Source organism: Schistocerca serialis, chromosome 6 (genome assembly GCF_023864345.2).
Source record: "Schistocerca serialis cubense isolate TAMUIC-IGC-003099 chromosome 6, iqSchSeri2.2, whole genome shotgun sequence".
Taxonomy (NCBI): Eukaryota; Metazoa; Arthropoda; class Insecta; order Orthoptera; family Acrididae; genus Schistocerca; species Schistocerca serialis.
In genome coordinates, this window is record NC_064643.1 from 655,504,430 (window position 1) to 655,525,430 (window position 21,001).

Here is a 21,001-nt window from a genome sequence, read left to right on the forward strand (position 1 = left end):
TTTACGAACCTCGCTACAGTGTGCATGCACGTTATCCATGTGAAGAGGCGTAAGCAAATGCTACCATTCTGCGAGATTCCTGCAGAAGGTATACGAATTGCGTTGATATACAGAGCACAAGGGAGCCAAAGTCAAGGCCTCCGTGGCGCAATCGGCTAGCGCGTTCGGCTGTTAACCGAAAGGTTGGTGGTTCGAGCCCACCCGGGGGCGAAATCGTTTTAACCGGCACCGAGGTGAGGACATACGTCAACTTTGTTAGAGATACACAGCTAGTGTGACAATTTGGCTGCGTTTGAGTGATGCCACAGAGCCTTATACACATTCAGCCAAGTGACACTGTAGGTGAAAACATGGCCCTACACAGACGTTCTGCTGTTTTCCTTTTTATTCGTCATGTGTGACACTGCAGTAGAGGGACGCCCGCTACAAAAGACGTATTCTTTACATTCAATTTCAGCATATACGTCGCGAGTGCCATATGACAGGGCCTGTCTCTCGATGTCGATTTGTATTTGGTGTGTCTTAAGTGTCGGTCTGCAGTAGGCCGCTGTTGGCCGAGCGACGTGCAGTCGCCTTACATGAAGCCCCATGGGCAACGCAAGTGCCACTGTGGACAACAGCGCACTGTAGCCAGAGAGAGGAGCCGAAAGGCGCATTTCGCAGTCGAGCCACGCTATCCCACAAGCTGTGCACTAGGTCAGGATTGTGCAGACCGCTAACTTTTGGTGGGCCGACGCTCGTCGTCGATCGTAAGGGCGAAACATTCAAGAGATTTGGAAAACGGCAATGTGGACACCCCCAGCAGCAGCTGTGTGCCAAGTCCGATATCTGGTCGAGGGCTGCAAGATTCAGTATGATGAAGTAACAATTTGGGGGTAGCTCACAAACGCTAAGCTGCCGCCTTCTTAGCTCAGTGGTAGAGCACTGGTCTCGTAAACCAGGGGTCGTGAGTTCGAACCTCACAGAAGGCATTCATTTTTTAAACCTTCCTGCAAGGAGCGGAGCTATCTCGAGCAGCATCTAACACATGGCAGTACACTGAATGAAAGGGATGTTCTACAACCTATGACAAGTATTCTACTGGCCTCAGAGGTTTTCTGAATGCATAGGCAGAACATTGGTTTGTATGCATTTTGTAGTATAATGTCATGCTTGGCGATGTCATTCGTTTACGAGCCTCGCTACAGTGTGCATGCACGTTATCCATGTGAAGAGGCGTAAGCAAATGCTACCGTTCTGCGAGATTCCTGCAGAAGGTATACGAATTGCGTTGATATACAGAGCACAAGGGAGCCAAAGTCAAGGCCTCCGTGGCGCAATCGGCTAGCGCGTTCGGCTGTTAATCGAAAGGTTGGTGGTTCGAGCCCACCCGGGGGCGAAATCGTTTTAACCGGCACCGAGGTGAGGACATACGTCAACTTTGTTAGAGATACACAGCTAGTGTGACAATTTGGCTGCGTTTGAGTGATGCCACAGAGCCTTATACACATTCAGCCAAGTGACACTGTAGGTAAAAACATGGCCCTACACAGACGTTCTGCTGTTTTCCTTTTTATTCGTCATGTGTGACACTGCAGTAGAGGGACGCCCGCTACAAAAGACGTATTCTTTACATTCAATTTCAGCATATACGTCGCGAGTGCCATATGACAGGGCCTGTCTCTCGATGTCGATTTGTATTTGGTGTGTCTTAAGTGTCGGTCTGCAGTAGGCCGCTGTTGGCCGAGCGACGTGCAGTCGCCTTACATGAAGCCCCATGGGCAACGCCAGTGCCACTGTGGACAACAGCGCACTGTAGCCAGAGAGAGGAGCCGAAAGGCGCATTTCGCAGTCGAGCCACGCTATCCCACAAGCTGTGCACTAGGTCAGGATTGTGCAGACCGCTAACTTTTGGTGGGCCGACGCTCGTCGTCGATCGTAAGGGCGAAACATTCAAGAGATTTGGAAAACGGCAATGTGGACACCCCCAGCAGCAGCTGTGTGCCAAGTCCGATATCTGGTCGAGGGCTGCAAGATTCAGTATGATGAAGTAACAATTTGGGGATAGCTCACAAACGCTAAGCTGCCGCCTTCTTAGTTCAGTGGTAGAGCACTGGTCTCGTAAACCAGGGGTCGTGAGTTCGAACCTCACAGAAGGCATTCATTTTTTTAAACCTTCCTGCAAGGAGCGGAGCTATCTCGAGCAGCATCTAACACATGGCAGTACACTGAATGAAAGGGATGTTCTACAACCTATGACAAGTATTCTACTGGCCTCAGAGGTTTTCTGAATGCATAGGCAGAACATTGGTTTGTATGCATTTTGTAGTATAATGTCATGCTTGGCGATGTCATTCGTTTACGAGCCTCGCTACAGTGTGCATGCAAGTTATCCATGTGAAGAGGCGTAAGCAAATGCTACCATTCTGCGAGATTCCTGCAGAAGGTATACGAATTGCGTTGATATACAGAGCACAAGGGAGCCAAAGTCAAGGCCTCCGTGGCGCAATCGGCTAGCGCGTTCGGCTGTTAATCGAAAGGTTGGTGGTTCGAGCCCACCCGGGGGCGAAATCGTTTTAACCGGCACCGAGGTGAGGACATACGTCAACTTTGTTAGAGATACACAGCTAGTGTGACAATTTGGCTGCGTTTGAGTGATGCCACAGAGCCTTATACACATTCAGCCAAGTGACACTGTAGGTAAAAACATGGCCCTACACAGACGTTCTGCTGTTTTCCTTTTTATTCGTCATGTGTGACACTGCAGTAGAGGGACGCCCGCTACAAAAGACGTATTCTTTACATTCAATTTCAGCATATACGTCGCGAGTGCCATATGACAGGGCCTGTCTCTCGATGTCGATTTGTATTTGGTGTGTCTTAAGTGTCGGTCTGCAGTAGGCCGCTGTTGGCTGAGCGACGTGCAGTCGCCTTACATGAAGCCCCATGGGCAACGCCAGTGCCACTGTGGACAACAGCGCACTGTAGCCAGAGAGAGGAGCCGAAAGGCGCATTTCGCAGTCGAGCCACGCTATCCCACAAGCTGTGCACTAGGTCAGGATTGTGCAGACCGCTAACTTTTGGTGGGCCGACGCTCGTCGTCGATCGTAAGGGCGAAACATTCAAGAGATTTGGAAAACGGCAATGTGGACACCCCCAGCAGCAGCTGTGTGCCAAATCCGATATCTGGTCGAGGGCTGCAAGATTCAGTATGATGAAGTAACAATTTGGGGGTAGCTCACAAACGCTAAGCTGCCGCCTTCTTAGCTCAGCGGTAGAGCACTGGTCTCGTAAACCAGGGGTCGTGAGTTCGAACCTCACAGAAGGCATTCATTTTTTTAAACCTTCCTGCAAGGAGCGGAGCTATCTCGAGCAGCATCTAACACATGGCAGTACACTGAATGAAAGGGATGTTCTACAACCTATGACAAGTATTCTACTGGCCTCAGAGGTTTTCTGAATGCATAGGCAGAACATTGGTTTGTATGCATTTTGTAGTATAATGTCATGCTTGGCGATGTCATTCGTTTACGAGCCTCGCTACAGTGTGCATGCACGTTATCCATGTGAAGAGGCGTAAGCAAATGCTACCATTCTGCGAGATTCCTGCAGAAGGTATACGAATTGCGTTGATATACAGAGCACAAGGGAGCCAAAGTCAAGGCCTCCGTGGCGCAATCGGCTAGCGCGTTCGGCTGTTAACCGAAAGGTTGGTGGTTCGAGCCCACCCGGGGGCGAAATCGTTTTAACCGGCACCGAGGTGAGGACATACGTCAACTTTGTTAGAGATACACAGCTAGTGTGACAATTTGGCTGCGTTTGAGTGATGCCACAGAGCCTTATACACATTCAGCCAAGTGACACTGTAGGTAAAAACATGGCCCTACACAGACGTTCTGCTGTTTTCCTTTTTATTCGTCATGTGTGACACTGCAGTAGAGGGACGCCCGCTACAAAAGACGTATTCTTTACATTCAATTTCAGCATATACGTCGCGAGTGCCATATGACAGGGCCTGTCTCTCGATGTCGATTTGTATTTGGTGTGTCTTAAGTGTCGGTCTGCAGTAGGCCGCTGTTGGCTGAGCGACGTGCAGTCGCCTTACATGAAGCCCCATGGGCAACGCCAGTGCCACTGTGGACAACAGCGCACTGTAGCCAGAGAGAGGAGCCGAAAGGCGCATTTCGCAGTCGAGCCACGCTATCCCACAAGCTGTGCACTAGGTCAGGATTGTGCAGACCGCTAACTTTTGGTGGGCCGACGCTCGTCGTCGATCGTAAGGGCGAAACATTCAAGAGATTTGGAAAACGGCAATGTGGACACCCCCAGCAGCAGCTGTGTGCCAAGTCCGATATCTGGTCGAGGGCTGCAAGATTCAGTATGATGAAGTAACAATTTGGGGATAGCTCACAAGCGCTAAGCTGCCGCCTTCTTAGTTCAGTGGTAGAGCACTGGTCTCGTAAACCAGGGGTCGTGAGTTCGAACCTCACAGAAGGCATTCATTTTTTTAAACCTTCCTGCAAGGAGCGGAGCTATCTCGAGCAGCATCTAACACATGGCAGTACACTGAATGAAAGGGATGTTCTACAACCTATGACAAGTATTCTACTGGCCTCAGAGGTTTTCTGAATGCATAGGCAGAACATTGGTTTGTATGCATTTTGTAGTATAATGTCATGCTTGGCGATGTCATTCGTTTACGAGCCTCGCTACAGTGTGCATGCACGTTATCCATGTGAAGAGGCGTAAGCAAATGCTACCATTCTGCGAGATTCCTGCAGAAGGTATACGAATTGCGTTGATATACAGAGCACAAGGGAGCCAAAGTCAAGGCCTCCGTGGCGCAATCGGCTAGCGCGTTCGGCTGTTAACCGAAAGGTTGGTGGTTCGAGCCCACCCGGGGGCGAAATCGTTTTAACCGGCACCGAGGTGAGGACATACGTCAACTTTGTTAGAGATACACAGCTAGTGTGACAATTTGGCTGCGTTTGAGTGATGCCACAGAGCCTTATACACATTCAGCCAAGTGACACTGTAGGTAAAAACATGGCCCTACACAGACGTTCTGCTGTTTTCCTTTTTATTCGTCATGTGTGACACTGCAGTAGAGGGACGCCCGCTACAAAAGACGTATTCTTTACATTCAATTTCAGCATATACGTCGCGAGTGCCATATGACAGGGCCTGTCTCTCGATGTCGATTTGTATTTGGTGTGTCTTAAGTGTCGGTCTGCAGTAGGCCGCTGTTGGCTGAGCGACGTGCAGTCGCCTTACATGAAGCCCCATGGGCAACGCCAGTGCCACTGTGGACAACAGCGCACTGTAGCCAGAGAGAGGAGCCGAAAGGCGCATTTCGCAGTCGAGCCACGCTATCCCACAAGCTGTGCACTAGGTCAGGATTGTGCAGACCGCTAACTTTTGGTGGGCCGACGCTCGTCGTCGATCGTAAGGGCGAAACATTCAAGAGATTTGGAAAACGGCAATGTGGACACCCCCAGCAGCAGCTGTGTGCCAAATCCGATATCTGGTCGAGGGCTGCAAGATTCAGTATGATGAAGTAACAATTTGGGGATAGCTCACAAACGCTAAGCTGCCGCCTTCTTAGCTCAGTGGTAGGCATTCGCGCCTCGTCTTCGGCGCGAGACGGACGTGTGGCGGCCGTTGCGGACGTTTCGTGTCAACAAGGCTGTTTTCCTGCGAGCCAGGTAGGCCGGCTCGCAAGCGCATTACTTCACTTAATTGTGTATTGGTTTGATGAAGATGAGAAAAGACACGATTAAATTCGCTTTCGATAGAAATTTCGTACGACCGAAAGCTTTTGAAATCAAACTGTGGCTCACAGAAAAAGTTGGAATTACGAAAGATGATTTAGTTGGAGTTCATTTATCGTTTGTGACTAACTCGGCATATGTGAAATTGGCAGATCCTGCTAAATGTGTCGCACTTGTTGAACGATGTGGAGGTATTATTAAGTTCAATCACTTAGACGGCTCAGTTAGCGATGTCGTAGTATCCTATGCTGGGATGGGAATACGAACAGTAAGAGTATTTGAGCTTCCTTTTGAAATGCCTGTAGTCGAAATCAATCGTGTTCTCGGGGCGTATGGCAGAGTAATTTCCAATGTTGCGGAAATGTGGTCAGAACCACACATGTTTCCCGTTTTGAATGGCGTTCGCCAGGTTAAGATGGAACTTCTCAAGCACATTCCTTCCTTTGTAATTATTGGAGGATACCGTGCGTTGATCATTTACGATGGACAGCCTCGTACCTGTGCCATTTGTAACTCGACAGAGCACGTGCGTGCTGAGTGCAGTAGACGGAGGGTTCCTCAATTACCAAGGGTAGAATCCGAAGGTGCAGGGCCTGTAGTTCACCTGCAGATGACGTATGCTGCTGCCACGTCACCTTTGCGATCAGCTCGGCAGACATCTTTCGAACTGGGGGACCAATGCGAGCATCCCGAGAGTGTTAACAACCATATAGACAGTGGTAGATCCGTAGCTATGACTAACCATACAGCGCCCCAGTGTCCCACCAGTGACAGTCAGGTACCTTACGACTGTGCCGAGCCTTCTCGTAGCTCGCGAGCAGAACCTTCTGCGGTTACTGTGGATACCTCCCTGCAACCGCCTGATTGCGCACGACAGGACGAGACCACCACGAAAGTAGCGGCAACGGACGATCCAGTTCAGAATATTGTTGGGCAAGACATGAGCATAGATCACTCGATCATCCAACTGACACAAGGAGTCAATGACTACGGTTCTGCTTCCCACAGCGCGGCTGACAGGCCCCCTGCGACAGAGGCGAGTCTAACTGCGGTCGTCCTTTCTTCCACGCCTGGTGAAAAGAGCAGCGTTGGCTCTTCGACTAGGACACAAGACCGGCTTGCATCGCCGACTTCGTCTCCGCATTCGTCCGAAAAGTCCCCTGATTCGTCTCCAGAGCGGTCAAGATCGCCTCGGAAAGCTAGGAAACGTCGCAAAAAGCGGTTAGCACACCAGGCTGCTGAAAGCTTAGCCCCGGCTCTGCGGGATAGGTTGAGGAGCATTCAGGAACAGACAACGATCGAAGACCATGGCCGGAAGGAACCCGAGGTCGGTAGCATACCATCGCATCTACGGACATCACCTGAGCACGGTGTCCGGGACGAAGGAACACCAGGCCTCGAATTTTCAGACCATCAGGACGTACCTACTTCCCAACGTAGACAATCTCCCCAGAATAGTCGTTTTGAATGGGCAGACGATACGGAGACAACACTGCCACATGTATCTGCGAACAATGGTATGGCATGTTAACCGCAACCTCTCAAGCTCACGACTACACTTTGTGCGCACGAATGACATGTGAATTCGGCCTACATATGCCTAATCGCCGGAAAGTCCAGTAAACAATAACAGCTCTTGCTTATGGATCAAACGTATCACGTTATGACTGTTAATATTAACAAGATCCAGAGTGCAACTAACATTGCTGCCCTCCGGGACTTCATATATCAGTCCGATACCGATATTGCGCTTTTTCAAGAAGTGTGTTTTTCAAATTTGTATGTTCCGGGATTTACTGCAATTCTCAATGTCGCCTCAGAAGGCGCTTGCGGCACCGCTGTCCTGGTCAAGGAAGGTATTGCAATAACAGATGTAACCATGTTGGAATCGGGGCGGGGAATCAGTTTTAAGATTTTCGGTGTTACGATTATAAATGTTTATGTACCTTCGGGAAGCAGTGGTCGAACAGACCGAGCCAATTTTTTTAAAAATGATCTAGTGTTTTTACTAAAGGAAAACCCCGTTGATGTAATAGTCGGAGGTGACTGGAATTGTGTCCTACACAGGAAAGACCAAACGCCAAATTTCAATTTCTCCCCAGAACTAGATGGTCTTGTGAAAACAATGAAATGGCAGGACGCTTGGGAGGTCAAATACCCCGTGTCTGTCCAGTATACATATTTTAGCACTAAAGCGCAAAGTCGGATCGACCGCATATACGTCAGTTCACATTTAGCCAGCAAAATCAGTGGCGTCGAACGAATACCAACTTTCTTTTCCGACCATCTAGCACTAAGGTGCAGCATTGGACTTCCTAAACAGAAGACATACTGGGGCCGTCCTTTTTGGAAATTAAATATCGCCATGCTTCGAGATAACGCCCTAACTGAGCAGTTAGAAGCTTCTTGGCAACTTTCACTCCGACAAAGCCACAAATACCGGTCAACGATAGATTGGTGGACTTTATGCGCCAAAAAGAAACTTAGATCTACTCTAATTTCTTACAGTAGGGAAAGGGCACTTTGGTCTCGGCGCACTGTCGAATTCTATTATACTTGTCTGCGTGACCTTTATGATATGCCAATGTCCGCGGCTGTCAGAACGGGTATCAAACAGGTCAAGGCCGAACTTCTTAGTCTTAAACGCAAACAGCTGGAAGGACTGGCAATAAAATCACGAGTTCAAACCACAGTGGAAGAAGAACACGCTTCACTCTATCATCTACTCCAGCACGAAAAAAATCGTCGAAGAAATTTTGTTCAGTCATTGCTCTCTGAAGATCAAAGTCTTTTAACTCAACAAAAAGATATTTTAAACGAGGCTCATAGGTATTATAATCAATTGTACAGTGCTCACCAGTATAACCCAGATCATGGACAGGAACTGCTCCGAAACTGTGATATGGAACAACTAGTAACTGCAGAACACAACAGGAGCCTCACTGTTGAAATCCTGTCTGAAGACATTTTCGAAGTAATTAAAAGCTCACCTGTTAAAAAATCACCTGGGCCCGACGGTTTACCCGTAGAATTTTATTCCCAATATTGGCATATTATAAGGAATAAATTCACACAAGTCGTCAACGAAATCTTGAGTGGAGGGCACATACCTGACGAAATGAAAGAGTGTGTCACTGTTTTACTTCCTAAGGGAATCAATTCGGATGTCAAACAGCTCAACAAAATGAGACCGATATCCTTAATGAACTCTGATTATAAAATTATTGCCAGGGTTGTAAAAAACAGACTCCGACCGGTGTTTGATACAGTAATTGGTCCCCATCAAACGTGTCTCCCGGGTCGGAATATTTTTAAAACAGTCTGCGAATACAGGGACATAATCAGTATCTTCTCAACGACATTGACGAAGGCTGGCCTCGTTTTTATCGACTTTTCTAAAGCCTTTGATAGGGTAAACCATGAATATTTATTTACCACTCTGATGCATATAGGTTTTAACGACAAATTTTTAATTGTCTTAAAAAATCTATTGCAAGGGATGAAAACCAAAATTTTAATCAATGGACACTATACTCGAGATGTCGAAATAGCAAATGGTGTCCCGCAGGGAAGTCCTTTATCAATGATGCTATTTGTGGTCGCACTAGAACCTTTGCTGAAACGATTAAACAAGGAATTAGAAGGCATATCAATTTCAGGGGTCAGTAACGCTACCAACGCTTACGCCGACGACGTCGGTGTCATCGTCAGAAGTAATGACGACGTTGTAAGACTGAGAGAGATTGTTCGCCTTTACTGCTTCGCAACGGGAGCGCAAATCAACGATATGAAAAGCTCCTTTCTAAATCTCCATGGCTTCAGGAACACTGCCCTCGAATGGGCCAGGTCTGTAGACCATCACACTGCGTTAGGTGTGAGGTTCTACCGATGCCCCCTGCAAACAACGACATTCAACTGGAAGAAGGTCTTACATAGTATTCGAGGTACTTTAATAATGAACCGACTTAGAGACTTGAACATTATCCAAAGGGTGCAATTAATCAACTGCGCTGTCCTTTCGAAAGCAGTATATGTAGGTCAAATACTGCCGATACCTAAAGCGATATCCAAAACCATCATGAGCTTCATCTGCAAGTATGTTTGGAGAGGTGAGATATTTAAAGTGGCGGCCAGTACTATACCTTTAAAACCGCGAGAATGAGGCCTCGGACTGACCGATATCCGCCGCAAAACTACGGCTCTTTATATCAAGCGTACACTTCAGCTTTTAGAAGACCGCCACAATAATTTATCATCGAAACTTTTCCGAATCCTTACACCGGAGAGTATGGAACCACCTATTAACATAAGTACAATCTCTTACAAATTGCAGCACATCAGATTCTACTATTTAGAACTCAGTTATCTGCATTGCATTGTCGCGGATAGGACCAAAAGAAACTGTAGTTTCATCATGGATTGCCTTACTACAAAGGACAACCGTAACAGAATGGAATCAAAATATCCCACCCGAAATTGGCAAAATATATGGAAGAATATAAACAATAAAGTACTGTCCACCAATGTGCGCGGTGCCTGGTACAAGGTTGTCAATAATACCGTTGCCACAAATGAAAGATTACAGTCTATAGGATTGAGTGACACAAATCAGTGTCCACGTTGTAATGTGATAGACACCCTCCGGCATCGTCTCATATGCAACGGCTACCAGGTCATTTGGGACAGAGTCCGCCAACAGGTGGCGTTTATCAATAGGAACGACGGCAGACACCTTACTGTCGACATTCTCGTCAACCCCGAAAGCGTTGCTTTCCCAATTCAAAAGAATAATGTTACCCTATGGCTACTGGGGAACTATGTCAATTATGTCATTAATAACCTCGGCCTGCCCGACGTACTGGACTATGAGCAACATCTATTACTGGAATATTATAAAATATGTGGACAACGACACCACAAGACCTTGTATGGTAACATGCTAAAAATATTATTTGACAAACAAGGCATCGGATGACGTACGCAATGACGAATAGCGGATAAAATATCGGATTTTGCGATGCCAAAGTAGGGGATTGCTGCTAAGGGCGACGTACGGTGGGGACTTCGTGGGCCCCAGGGCCGCTACGGTAGCCGTGAAGGCCTTCGCAGAACCCTGAAAAGGCCTTGCATTCTATGCCTATGCTTAAAAAAAAAAAAAAAAAAAAAAAAAAGAGATTAGTGTCTTGTACTGTGTGTGTCCTTACGAAGCCTACGTTTCTCAGTTAACCATTAATTTTTCTTTCTTTATCCACAATTTTCACCAGATTATTTTCAGTTATTTTGAACAACCATCCAACGTTACAAAATAAGTTCATTTGGATGGAGACATTTACTTTTCTCACCACGTTTGATATGGATTCCCTTACTTGCAAAGGAGTATTTCATTTGATTTTAGCAATGAAGCTCGCCGAAGAAGGCGCATGAAGGAGAGCGAATGGAAGGGCTAGAAGGGGAGATGGGAGGCCCTAAAAAAAAAAAAAAAAAAAAAAAAAAAAAAAAAAAAAAAAAAAAAAAAACAAGTAAAAAAAAAAAAAAAAAAAAAAAGTGGTAGAGCACTGGTCTCGTAAACCAGGGGTCGTGAGTTCGAACCTCACAGAAGGCATTCATTTTTTAAACCTTCCTGCAAGGAGCGGAGCTATCTCGAGCAGCATCTAACACATGGCAGTACACTGAATGAAAGGGATGTTCTACAACCTATGACAAGTATTCTACTGGCCTCAGAGGTTTTCTGAATGCATAGGCAGAACATTGGTTTGTATGCATTTTGTAGTATAATGTCATGCTTGGCGATGTCATTCGTTTACGAGCCTCGCTACAGTGTGCATGCACGTTATCCATGTGAAGAGGCGTAAGCAAATGCTACCATTCTGCGAGATTCCTGCAGAAGGTATACGAATTGCGTTGATATACAGAGCACAAGGGAGCCAAAGTCAAGGCCTCCGTGGCGCAATCGGCTAGCGCGTTCGGCTGTTAACCGAAAGGTTGGTGGTTCGAGCCCACCCGGGGGCGAAATCGTTTTAACCGGCACCGAGGTGAGGACATACGTCAACTTTGTTAGAGATACACAGCTAGTGTGACAATTTGGCTGCGTTTGAGTGATGCCACAGAGCCTTATACACATTCAGCCAAGTGACACTGTAGGTAAAAACATGGCCCTACACAGACGTTCTGCTGTTTTCCTTTTTATTCGTCATGTGTGACACTGCAGTAGAGGGACGCCCGCTACAAAAGACGTATTCTTTACATTCAATTTCAGCATATACGTCGCGAGTGCCATATGACAGGGCCTGTCTCTCGATGTCGATTTGTATTTGGTGTGTCTTAAGTGTCGGTCTGCAGTAGGCCGCTGTTGGCTGAGCGACGTGCAGTCGCCTTACATGAAGCCCCATGGGCAACGCCAGTGCCACTGTGGACAACAGCGCACTGTAGCCAGAGAGAGGAGCCGAAAGGCGCATTTCGCAGTCGAGCCACGCTATCCCACAAGCTGTGCACTAGGTCAGGATTGTGCAGACCGCTAACTTTTGGTGGGCCGACGCTCGTCGTCGATCGTAAGGGCGAAACATTCAAGAGATTTGGAAAACGGCAATGTGGACACCCCCAGCAGCAGCTGTGTGCCAAATCCGATATCTGGTCGAGGGCTGCAAGATTCAGTATGATGAAGTAACAATTTGGGGATAGCTCACAAACGCTAAGCTGCCGCCTTCTTAGCTCAGTGGTAGAGCACTGGTCTCGTAAACCAGGGGTCGTGAGTTCGAACCTCACAGAAGGCATTCATTTTTTAAACCTTCCTGCAAGGAGCGGAGCTATCTCGAGCAGCATCTAACACATGGCAGTACACTGAATGAAAGGGATGTTCTACAACCTATGACAAGTATTCTACTGGCCTCAGAGGTTTTCTGAATGCATAGGCAGAACATTGGTTTGTATGCATTTTGTAGTATAATGTCATGCTTGGCGATGTCATTCGTTTACGAGCCTCGCTACAGTGTGCATGCACGTCATCCATGTGAAGAGGCGTAAGCAAATGCTACCATTCTGCGAGATTCCTGCAGAAGGTATACGAATTGCGTTGATATACAGAGCACAAGGGAGCCAAAGTCAAGGCCTCCGTGGCGCAATCGGCTAGCGCGTTCGGCTGTTAACCGAAAGGTTGGTGGTTCGAGCCCACCCGGGGGCGAAATCGTTTTAACCGGCACCGAGGTGAGGACATACGTCAACTTTGTTAGAGATACACAGCTAGTGTGACAATTTGGCTGCGTTTGAGTGATGCCACAGAGCCTTATACACATTCAGCCAAGTGACACTGTAGGTAAAAACATGGCCCTACACAGACGTTCTGCTGTTTTCCTTTTTATTCGTCATGTGTGACACTGCAGTAGAGGGACGCCCGCTACAAAAGACGTATTCTTTACATTCAATTTCAGCATATACGTCGCGAGTGCCATATGACAGGGCCTGTCTCTCGATGTCGATTTGTATTTGGTGTGTCTTAAGTGTCGGTCTGCAGTAGGCCGCTGTTGGCCGAGCGACGTGCAGTCGCCTTACATGAAGCCCCATGGGCAACGCCAGTGCCACTGTGGACAACAGCGCACTGTAGCCAGAGAGAGGAGCCGAAAGGCGCATTTCGCAGTCGAGCCACGCTATCCCACAAGCTGTGCACTAGGTCAGGATTGTGCAGACCGCTAACTTTTGGTGGGCCGACGCTCGTCGTCGATCGTAAGGGCGAAACATTCAAGAGATTTGGAAAACGGCAATGTGGACACCCCCAGCAGCAGCTGTGTGCCAAGTCCGATATCTGGTCGAGGGCTGCAAGATTCAGTATGATGAAGTAACAATTTGGGGATAGCTCACAAACGCTAAGCTGCCGCCTTCTTAGCTCAGCGGTAGAGCACTGGTCTCGTAAACCAGGGGTCGTGAGTTCGAACCTCACAGAAGGCATTCATTTTTTTAAACCTTCCTGCAAGGAGCGGAGCTATCTCGAGCAGCATCTAACACATGGCAGTACACTGAATGAAAGGGATGTTCTACAACCTATGACAAGTATTCTACTGGCCTCAGAGGTTTTCTGAATGCATAGGCAGAACATTGGTTTGTATGCATTTTGTAGTATAATGTCATGCTTGGCGATGTCATTCGTTTACGAGCCTCGCTACAGTGTGCATGCACGTTATCCATGTGAAGAGGCGTAAGCAAATGCTACCATTCTGCGAGATTCCTGCAGAAGGTATACGAATTGCGTTGATATACAGAGCACAAGGGAGCCAAAGTCAAGGCCTCCGTGGCGCAATCGGCTAGCGCGTTCGGCTGTTAACCGAAAGGTTGGTGGTTCGAGCCCACCCGGGGGCGAAATCGTTTTAACCGGCACCGAGGTGAGGACATACGTCAACTTTGTTAGAGATACACAGCTAGTGTGACAATTTGGCTGCGTTTGAGTGATGCCACAGAGCCTTATACACATTCAGCCAAGTGACACTGTAGGTAAAAACATGGCCCTACACAGACGTTCTGCTGTTTTCCTTTTTATTCGTCATGTGTGACACTGCAGTAGAGGGACGCCCGCTACAAAAGACGTATTCTTTACATTCAATTTCAGCATATACGTCGCGAGTGCCATATGACAGGGCCTGTCTCTCGATGTCGATTTGTATTTGGTGTGTCTTAAGTGTCGGTCTGCAGTAGGCCGCTGTTGGCCGAGCGACGTGCAGTCGCCTTACATGAAGCCCCATGGGCAACGCCAGTGCCACTGTGGACAACAGCGCACTGTAGCCAGAGAGAGGAGCCGAAAGGCGCATTTCGCAGTCGAGCCACGCTATCCCACAAGCTGTGCACTAGGTCAGGATTGTGCAGACCGCTAACTTTTGGTGGGCCGACGCTCGTCGTCGATCGTAAGGGCGAAACATTCAAGAGATTTGGAAAACGGCAATGTGGACACCCCCAGCAGCAGCTGTGTGCCAAGTCCGATATCTGGTCGAGGGCTGCAAGATTCAGTATGATGAAGTAACAATTTGGGGATAGCTCACAAACGCTAAGCTGCCGCCTTCTTAGCTCAGTGGTAGAGCACTGGTCTCGTAAACCAGGGGTCGTGAGTTCGAACCTCACAGAAGGCATTCATTTTTTTAAACCTTCCTGCAAGGAGCGGAGCTATCTCGAGCAGCATCTAACACATGGCAGTACACTGAATGAAAGGGATGTTCTACAACCTATGACAAGTATTCTACTGGCCTCAGAGGTTTTCTGAATGCATAGGCAGAACATTGGTTTGTATGCATTTTGTAGTATAATGTCATGCTTGGCGATGTCATTCGTTTACGAGCCTCGCTACAGTGTGCATGCACGTTATCCACGTGAAGAGGCGTAAGCAAATGCTACCATTCTGCGAGATTCCTGCAGAAGGTATACGAATTGCGTTGATATACAGAGCACAAGGGAGCCAAAGTCAAGGCCTCCGTGGCGCAATCGGCTAGCGCGTTCGGCTGTTAACCAAAAGGTTGGTGGTTCGAGCCCACCCGGGGGCGAAATCGTTTTAACCGGCACCGAGGTGAGGACATACGTCAACTTTGTTAGAGATACACAGCTAGTGTGACAATTTGGCTGCGTTTGAGTGATGCCACAGAGCCTTATACACATTCAGCCAAGTGACACTGTAGGTAAAAACATGGCCCTACACAGACGTTCTGCTGTTTTCCTTTTTATTCGTCATGTGTGACACTGCAGTAGAGGGACGCCCGCTACAAAAGACGTATTCTTTACATTCAATTTCAGCATATACGTCGCGAGTGCCATATGACAGGGCCTGTCTCTCGATGTCGATTTGTATTTGGTGTGTCTTAAGTGTCGGTCTGCAGTAGGCCGCTGTTGGCCGAGCGACGTGCAGTCGCCTTACATGAAGCCCCATGGGCAACGCCAGTGCCACTGTGGACAACAGCGCACTGTAGCCAGAGAGAGGAGCCGAAAGGCGCATTTCGCAGTCGAGCCACGCTATCCCACAAGCTGTGCACTAGGTCAGGATTGTGCAGACCGCTAACTTTTGGTGGGCCGACGCCCGTCGTCGATCGTAAGGGCGAAACATTCAAGAGATTTGGAAAACGGCAATGTGGACACCCCCAGCAGCAGCCGTGTGCCAAGTCCGATATCTGGTCGAGGGCTGCAAGATTCAGTATGATGAAGTAACAATTTGGGGATAGCTCACAAACGCTAAGCTGCCGCCTTCTTAGCTCAGTGGTAGAGCACTGGTCTCGTAAACCAGGGGTCGTGAGTTCGAACCTCACAGAAGGCATTCATTTTTTTAAACCTTCCTGCAAGGAGCGGAGCTATCTCGAGCAGCATCTAACACATGGCAGTACACTGAATGAAAGGGATGTTCTACAACCTATGACAAGTATTCTACTGGCCTCAGAGGTTTTCTGAATGCATAGGCAGAACATTGGTTTGTATGCATTTTGTAGTATAATGTCATGCTTGGCGATGTCATTCGTTTACGAGCCTCGCTACAGTGTGCATGCACGTTATCCATGTGAAGAGGCGTAAGCAAATGCTACCATTCTGCGAGATTCCTGCAGAAGGTATACGAATTGCGTTGATATACAGAGCACAAGGGAGCCAAAGTCAAGGCCTCCGTGGCGCAATCGGCTAGCGCGTTCGGCTGTTAACCGAAAGGTTGGTGGTTCGAGCCCACCCGGGGGCGAAATCGTTTTAACCGGCACCGAGGTGAGGACATACGTCAACTTTGTTAGAGATACACAGCTAGTGTGACAATTTGGCTGCGTTTGAGTGATGCCACAGAGCCTTATACACATTCAGCCAAGTGACACTGTAGGTAAAAACATGGCCCTACACAGACGTTCTGCTGTTTTCCTTTTTATTCGTCATGTGTGACACTGCAGTAGAGGGACGCCCGCTACAAAAGACGTATTCTTTACATTCAATTTCAGCATATACGTCGCGAGTGCCATATGACAGGGCCTGTCTCTCGATGTCGATTTGTATTTGGTGTGTCTTAAGTGTCGGTCTGCAGTAGGCCGCTGTTGGCCGAGCGACGTGCAGTCGCCTTACATGAAGCCCCATGGGCAACGCCAGTGCCACTGTGGACAACAGCGCACTGTAGCCAGAGAGAGGAGCCGAAAGGCGCATTTCGCAGTCGAGCCACGCTATCCCACAAGCTGTGCACTAGGTCAGGATTGTGCAGACCGCTAACTTTTGGTGGGCCGACGCCCGTCGTCGATCGTAAGGGCGAAACATTCAAGAGATTTGGAAAACGGCAATGTGGACACCCCCAGCAGCAGCCGTGTGCCAAGTCCGATATCTGGTCGAGGGCTGCAAGATTCAGTATGATGAAGTAACAATTTGGGGATAGCTCACAAACGCTAAGCTGCCGCCTTCTTAGCTCAGTGGTAGAGCACTGGTCTCGTAAACCAGGGGTCGTGAGTTCGAACCTCACAGAAGGCATTCATTTTTTTAAACCTTCCTGCAAGGAGCGGAGCTATCTCGAGCAGCATCTAACACATGGCAGTACACTGAATGAAAGGGATGTTCTACAACCTATGACAAGTATTCTACTGGCCTCAGAGGTTTTCTGAATGCATAGGCAGAACATTGGTTTGTATGCATTTTGTAGTATAATGTCATGCTTGGCGATGTCATTCGTTTACGAGCCTCGCTACAGTGTGCATGCACGTTATCCATGTGAAGAGGCGTAAGCAAATGCTACCATTCTGCGAGATTCCTGCAGAAGGTATACGAATTGCGTTGATATACAGAGCACAAGGGAGCCAAAGTCAAGGCCTCCGTGGCGCAATCGGCTAGCGCGTTCGGCTGTTAACCGAAAGGTTGGTGGTTCGAGCCCACCCGGGGGCGAAATCGTTTTAACCGGCACCGAGGTGAGGACATACGTCAACTTTGTTAGAGATACACAGCTAGTGTGACAATTTGGCTGCGTTTGAGTGATGCCACAGAGCCTTATACACATTCAGCCAAGTGACACTGTAGGTAAAAACATGGCCCTACACAGACGTTCTGCTGTTTTCCTTTTTATTCGTCATGTGTGACACTGCAGTAGAGGGACGCCCGCTACAAAAGACGTATTCTTTACATTCAATTTCAGCATATACGTCGCGAGTGCCATATGACAGGGCCTGTCTCTCGATGTCGATTTGTATTTGGTGTGTCTTAAGTGTCGGTCTGCAGTAGGCCGCTGTTGGCCGAGCGACGTGCAGTCGCATTACATGAAGCCCCATGGGCAACGCCAGTGCCACTGTGGACAACAGCGCACTGTAGCCAGAGAGAGGAGCCGAAAGGCGCATTTCGCAGTCGAGCCACGCTATCCCACAAGCTGTGCACTAGGTCAGGATTGTGCAGACCGCTAACTTTTGGTGGGCCGACGCTCGTCGCCGATCGTAAGGGCGAAACATTCAAGAGATTTGGAAAACGGCAATGTGGACACCCCCAGCAGCAGCTGTGTGCCAAGTCCGATATCTGGTCGAGGGCTGCAAGATTCAGTATGATGAAGTAACAATTTGGGGATAGCTCACAAACGCTAAGCTGCCGCCTTCTTAGCTCAGTGGTAGAGCACTGGTCTCGTAAACCAGGGGTCGTGAGTTCGAACCTCACAGAAGGCATTCATTTTTTTAAACCTTCCTGCAAGGAGCGGAGCTATCTCGAGCAGCATCTAACACATGGCAGTACACTGAATGAAAGGGATGTTCTACAACCTATGACAAGTATTCTACTGGCCTCAGAGGTTTTCTGAATGCATAGGCAGAACATTGGTTTGTATGCATTTTGTAGTATAATGTCATGCTTGGCGATGTCATTCGTTTACGAGCCTCGCTACAGTGTGCATGCACGTTATCCACGTGAAGAGGCGTAAGCAAATGCTACCATTCTGCGAGATTCCTGCAGAAGGTATACGAATTGCGTTGATATACAGAGCACAAGGGAGCCAAAGTCAAGGCCTCCGTGGCGCAATCGGCTAGCGCGTTCGGCTGTTAACCAAAAGGTTGGTGGTTCGAGCCCACCCGGGGGCGAAATCGTTTTAACCGGCACCGAGGTGAGGACATACGTCAACTTTGTTAGAGATACACAGCTAGTGTGACAATTTGGCTGCGTTTGAGTGATGCCACAGAGCCTTATACACATTCAGCCAAGTGACACTGTAGGTAAAAACATGGCCCTACACAGACGTTCTGCTGTTTTCCTTTTTATTCGTCATGTGTGACACTGCAGTAGAGGGACGCCCGCTACAAAAGACGTATTCTTTACATTCAATTTCAGCATATACGTCGCGAGTGCCATATGACAGGGCCTGTCTCTCGATGTCGATTTGTATTTGGTGTGTCTTAAGTGTCGGTCTGCAGTAGGCCGCTGTTGGCCGAGCGACGTGCAGTCGCCTTACATGAAGCCCCATGGGCAACGCCAGTGCCACTGTGGACAACAGCGCACTGTAGCCAGAGAGAGGAGCCGAAAGGCGCATTTCGCAGTCGAGCCACGCTATCCCACAAGCTGTGCACTAGGTCAGGATTGTGCAGACCGCTAACTTTTGGTGGGCCGACGCCCGTCGTCGATCGTAAGGGCGAAACATTCAAGAGATTTGGAAAACGGCAATGTGGACACCCCCAGCAGCAGCCGTGTGCCAAGTCCGATATCTGGTCGAGGGCTGCAAGATTCAGTATGATGAAGTAACAATTTGGGGATAGCTCACAAACGCTAAGCTGCCGCCTTCTTAGCTCAGTGGTAGAGCACTGGTCTCGTAAACCAGGGGTCGTGAGTTCGAACCTCACAGAAGGCATTCATTTTTTTAAACCTTCCTGCAAGGAGCGGAGCTATCTCGAGCAGCATCTAACACATGGCAGTACACTGAATGAAAGGGATGTTCTACAACCTATGACAAGTATTCTACTGGCCTCAGAGGTTTTCTGAATGCATAGGCAGAACATTGGTTTGTATGCATTTTGTAGTATAATGTCATGCTTGGCGATGTCATTCGTTTACGAGCCTCGCTACAGTGTGCATGCACGTTATCCATGTGAAGAGGCGTAAGCAAATGCTACCATTCTGCGAGATTCCTGCAGAAGGTATACGAATTGCGTTGATATACAGAGCACAAGGGAGCCAAAGTCAAGGCCTCCGTGGCGCAATCGGCTAGCGCGTTCGGCTGTTAACCGAAAGGTTGGTGGTTCGAGCCCACCCGGGGGCGAAATCGTTTTAACCGGCACCGAGGTGAGGACATACGTCAACTTTGTTAGAGATACACAGCTAGTGTGACAATTTGGCTGCGTTTGAGTGATGCCACAGAGCCTTATACACATTCAGCCAAGTGACACTGTAGGTAAAAACATGGCCCTACACAGACGTTCTGCTGTTTTCCTTTTTATTCGTCATGTGTGACACTGCAGTAGAGGGACGCCCGCTACAAAAGACGTATTCTTTACATTCAATTTCAGCATATACGTCGCGAGTGCCATATGACAGGGCCTGTCTCTCGATGTCGATTTGTATTTGGTGTGTCTTAAGTGTCGGTCTGCAGTAGGCCGCTGTTGGCCGAGCGACGTGCAGTCGCCTTACATGAAGCCCCATGGGCAACGCCAGTGCCACTGTGGACAACAGCGCACTGTAGCCAGAGAGAGGAGCCGAAAGGCGCATTTCGCAGTCGAGCCACGCTATCCCACAAGCTGTGCACTAGGTCAGGATTGTGCAGACCGCTAACTTTTGGTGGGCCGACGCCCGTCGTCGATCGTAAGGGCGAAACATTCAAGAGATTTGGAAAACGGCAATGTGGACACCCCCAGCAGCAGCCGTGTGCCAAGTCCGATATCTGGTCGAGGGCTGCAAGATTCAGTATGATGAAGTAACAATTTGGGGATAGCTCACAAACGCTAAGCTGCCGCCTTCTTAGCTCAGTGGTAGAGCACTGGTCTCGTAAACCAGGGGTCGTGAGTTCGAACCTCACAGAAGGCATTCATTTTTTTAAACCTTCCTGCAAGGAGCGGAGCTATCTCGAGCAGCATCTAACACATGGCAGTACACTGAATGAAAGGGATGTTCTACAACCTATGACAAGTATTCTACTGGCCTCAGAGGTTTTCTGAATGCATAGGCAGAACATTGGTTTGTATGCATTTTGTAGTATAATGTCATGCTTGGCGATGTCATTCGTTTACGAGCCTCGCTACAGTGTGCATGCACGTTATCCATGTGAAGAGGCGTAAGCAAATGCTACCATTCTGCGAGATTCCTGCAGAAGGTATACGAATTGC

General features: G+C 48.4%; 25 non-coding genes across 25 annotated transcripts; all 25 read left to right on the forward strand.

Annotated features, from left to right (window-relative positions):
• The first annotated feature begins 136 nt into the window (after nucleotides 1–136).
• Trnan-guu (transfer RNA asparagine (anticodon GUU)) lies at nucleotides 137–210 on the forward strand. The gene has a single exon. It is a non-coding gene; the product is annotated as a tRNA-Asn (tRNA).
• Nucleotides 211–899: 689 nt separating this feature from the next.
• Nucleotides 900–971, forward strand: Trnat-cgu (transfer RNA threonine (anticodon CGU)). Its single transcript has one exon. It is a non-coding gene; the product is annotated as a tRNA-Thr (tRNA).
• Nucleotides 972–1,304: 333 nt separating this feature from the next.
• Nucleotides 1,305–1,378, forward strand: Trnan-guu (transfer RNA asparagine (anticodon GUU)). Its single transcript has one exon. It is a non-coding gene; the product is annotated as a tRNA-Asn (tRNA).
• A 689-nt stretch (nucleotides 1,379–2,067) lies between these two features.
• On the forward strand, nucleotides 2,068–2,139 carry Trnat-cgu (transfer RNA threonine (anticodon CGU)). Its single transcript has one exon. It is a non-coding gene; the product is annotated as a tRNA-Thr (tRNA).
• A 334-nt stretch (nucleotides 2,140–2,473) lies between these two features.
• On the forward strand, nucleotides 2,474–2,547 carry Trnan-guu (transfer RNA asparagine (anticodon GUU)). Its single transcript has one exon. It is a non-coding gene; the product is annotated as a tRNA-Asn (tRNA).
• Nucleotides 2,548–3,236: 689 nt separating this feature from the next.
• Nucleotides 3,237–3,308, forward strand: Trnat-cgu (transfer RNA threonine (anticodon CGU)). The gene has a single exon. It is a non-coding gene; the product is annotated as a tRNA-Thr (tRNA).
• A 334-nt stretch (nucleotides 3,309–3,642) lies between these two features.
• On the forward strand, nucleotides 3,643–3,716 carry Trnan-guu (transfer RNA asparagine (anticodon GUU)). Its single transcript has one exon. It is a non-coding gene; the product is annotated as a tRNA-Asn (tRNA).
• Nucleotides 3,717–4,405: 689 nt separating this feature from the next.
• On the forward strand, nucleotides 4,406–4,477 carry Trnat-cgu (transfer RNA threonine (anticodon CGU)). Its single transcript has one exon. It is a non-coding gene; the product is annotated as a tRNA-Thr (tRNA).
• A 334-nt stretch (nucleotides 4,478–4,811) lies between these two features.
• On the forward strand, nucleotides 4,812–4,885 carry Trnan-guu (transfer RNA asparagine (anticodon GUU)). The gene has a single exon. It is a non-coding gene; the product is annotated as a tRNA-Asn (tRNA).
• A 6,800-nt stretch (nucleotides 4,886–11,685) lies between these two features.
• Trnan-guu (transfer RNA asparagine (anticodon GUU)) lies at nucleotides 11,686–11,759 on the forward strand. The gene has a single exon. It is a non-coding gene; the product is annotated as a tRNA-Asn (tRNA).
• Nucleotides 11,760–12,448: 689 nt separating this feature from the next.
• Trnat-cgu (transfer RNA threonine (anticodon CGU)) lies at nucleotides 12,449–12,520 on the forward strand. The gene has a single exon. It is a non-coding gene; the product is annotated as a tRNA-Thr (tRNA).
• Nucleotides 12,521–12,853: 333 nt separating this feature from the next.
• Nucleotides 12,854–12,927, forward strand: Trnan-guu (transfer RNA asparagine (anticodon GUU)). The gene has a single exon. It is a non-coding gene; the product is annotated as a tRNA-Asn (tRNA).
• Nucleotides 12,928–13,616: 689 nt separating this feature from the next.
• Trnat-cgu (transfer RNA threonine (anticodon CGU)) lies at nucleotides 13,617–13,688 on the forward strand. The gene has a single exon. It is a non-coding gene; the product is annotated as a tRNA-Thr (tRNA).
• Nucleotides 13,689–14,022: 334 nt separating this feature from the next.
• Nucleotides 14,023–14,096, forward strand: Trnan-guu (transfer RNA asparagine (anticodon GUU)). Its single transcript has one exon. It is a non-coding gene; the product is annotated as a tRNA-Asn (tRNA).
• Nucleotides 14,097–14,785: 689 nt separating this feature from the next.
• Nucleotides 14,786–14,857, forward strand: Trnat-cgu (transfer RNA threonine (anticodon CGU)). Its single transcript has one exon. It is a non-coding gene; the product is annotated as a tRNA-Thr (tRNA).
• A 334-nt stretch (nucleotides 14,858–15,191) lies between these two features.
• Nucleotides 15,192–15,265, forward strand: Trnan-guu (transfer RNA asparagine (anticodon GUU)). The gene has a single exon. It is a non-coding gene; the product is annotated as a tRNA-Asn (tRNA).
• Nucleotides 15,266–15,954: 689 nt separating this feature from the next.
• On the forward strand, nucleotides 15,955–16,026 carry Trnat-cgu (transfer RNA threonine (anticodon CGU)). Its single transcript has one exon. It is a non-coding gene; the product is annotated as a tRNA-Thr (tRNA).
• Nucleotides 16,027–16,360: 334 nt separating this feature from the next.
• Trnan-guu (transfer RNA asparagine (anticodon GUU)) lies at nucleotides 16,361–16,434 on the forward strand. The gene has a single exon. It is a non-coding gene; the product is annotated as a tRNA-Asn (tRNA).
• Nucleotides 16,435–17,123: 689 nt separating this feature from the next.
• On the forward strand, nucleotides 17,124–17,195 carry Trnat-cgu (transfer RNA threonine (anticodon CGU)). Its single transcript has one exon. It is a non-coding gene; the product is annotated as a tRNA-Thr (tRNA).
• Nucleotides 17,196–17,529: 334 nt separating this feature from the next.
• Nucleotides 17,530–17,603, forward strand: Trnan-guu (transfer RNA asparagine (anticodon GUU)). The gene has a single exon. It is a non-coding gene; the product is annotated as a tRNA-Asn (tRNA).
• A 689-nt stretch (nucleotides 17,604–18,292) lies between these two features.
• Trnat-cgu (transfer RNA threonine (anticodon CGU)) lies at nucleotides 18,293–18,364 on the forward strand. The gene has a single exon. It is a non-coding gene; the product is annotated as a tRNA-Thr (tRNA).
• Nucleotides 18,365–18,698: 334 nt separating this feature from the next.
• Trnan-guu (transfer RNA asparagine (anticodon GUU)) lies at nucleotides 18,699–18,772 on the forward strand. Its single transcript has one exon. It is a non-coding gene; the product is annotated as a tRNA-Asn (tRNA).
• A 689-nt stretch (nucleotides 18,773–19,461) lies between these two features.
• Trnat-cgu (transfer RNA threonine (anticodon CGU)) lies at nucleotides 19,462–19,533 on the forward strand. Its single transcript has one exon. It is a non-coding gene; the product is annotated as a tRNA-Thr (tRNA).
• A 334-nt stretch (nucleotides 19,534–19,867) lies between these two features.
• Trnan-guu (transfer RNA asparagine (anticodon GUU)) lies at nucleotides 19,868–19,941 on the forward strand. The gene has a single exon. It is a non-coding gene; the product is annotated as a tRNA-Asn (tRNA).
• Nucleotides 19,942–20,630: 689 nt separating this feature from the next.
• Nucleotides 20,631–20,702, forward strand: Trnat-cgu (transfer RNA threonine (anticodon CGU)). Its single transcript has one exon. It is a non-coding gene; the product is annotated as a tRNA-Thr (tRNA).
• The last annotated feature ends 299 nt before the right edge of the window (nucleotides 20,703–21,001 follow it).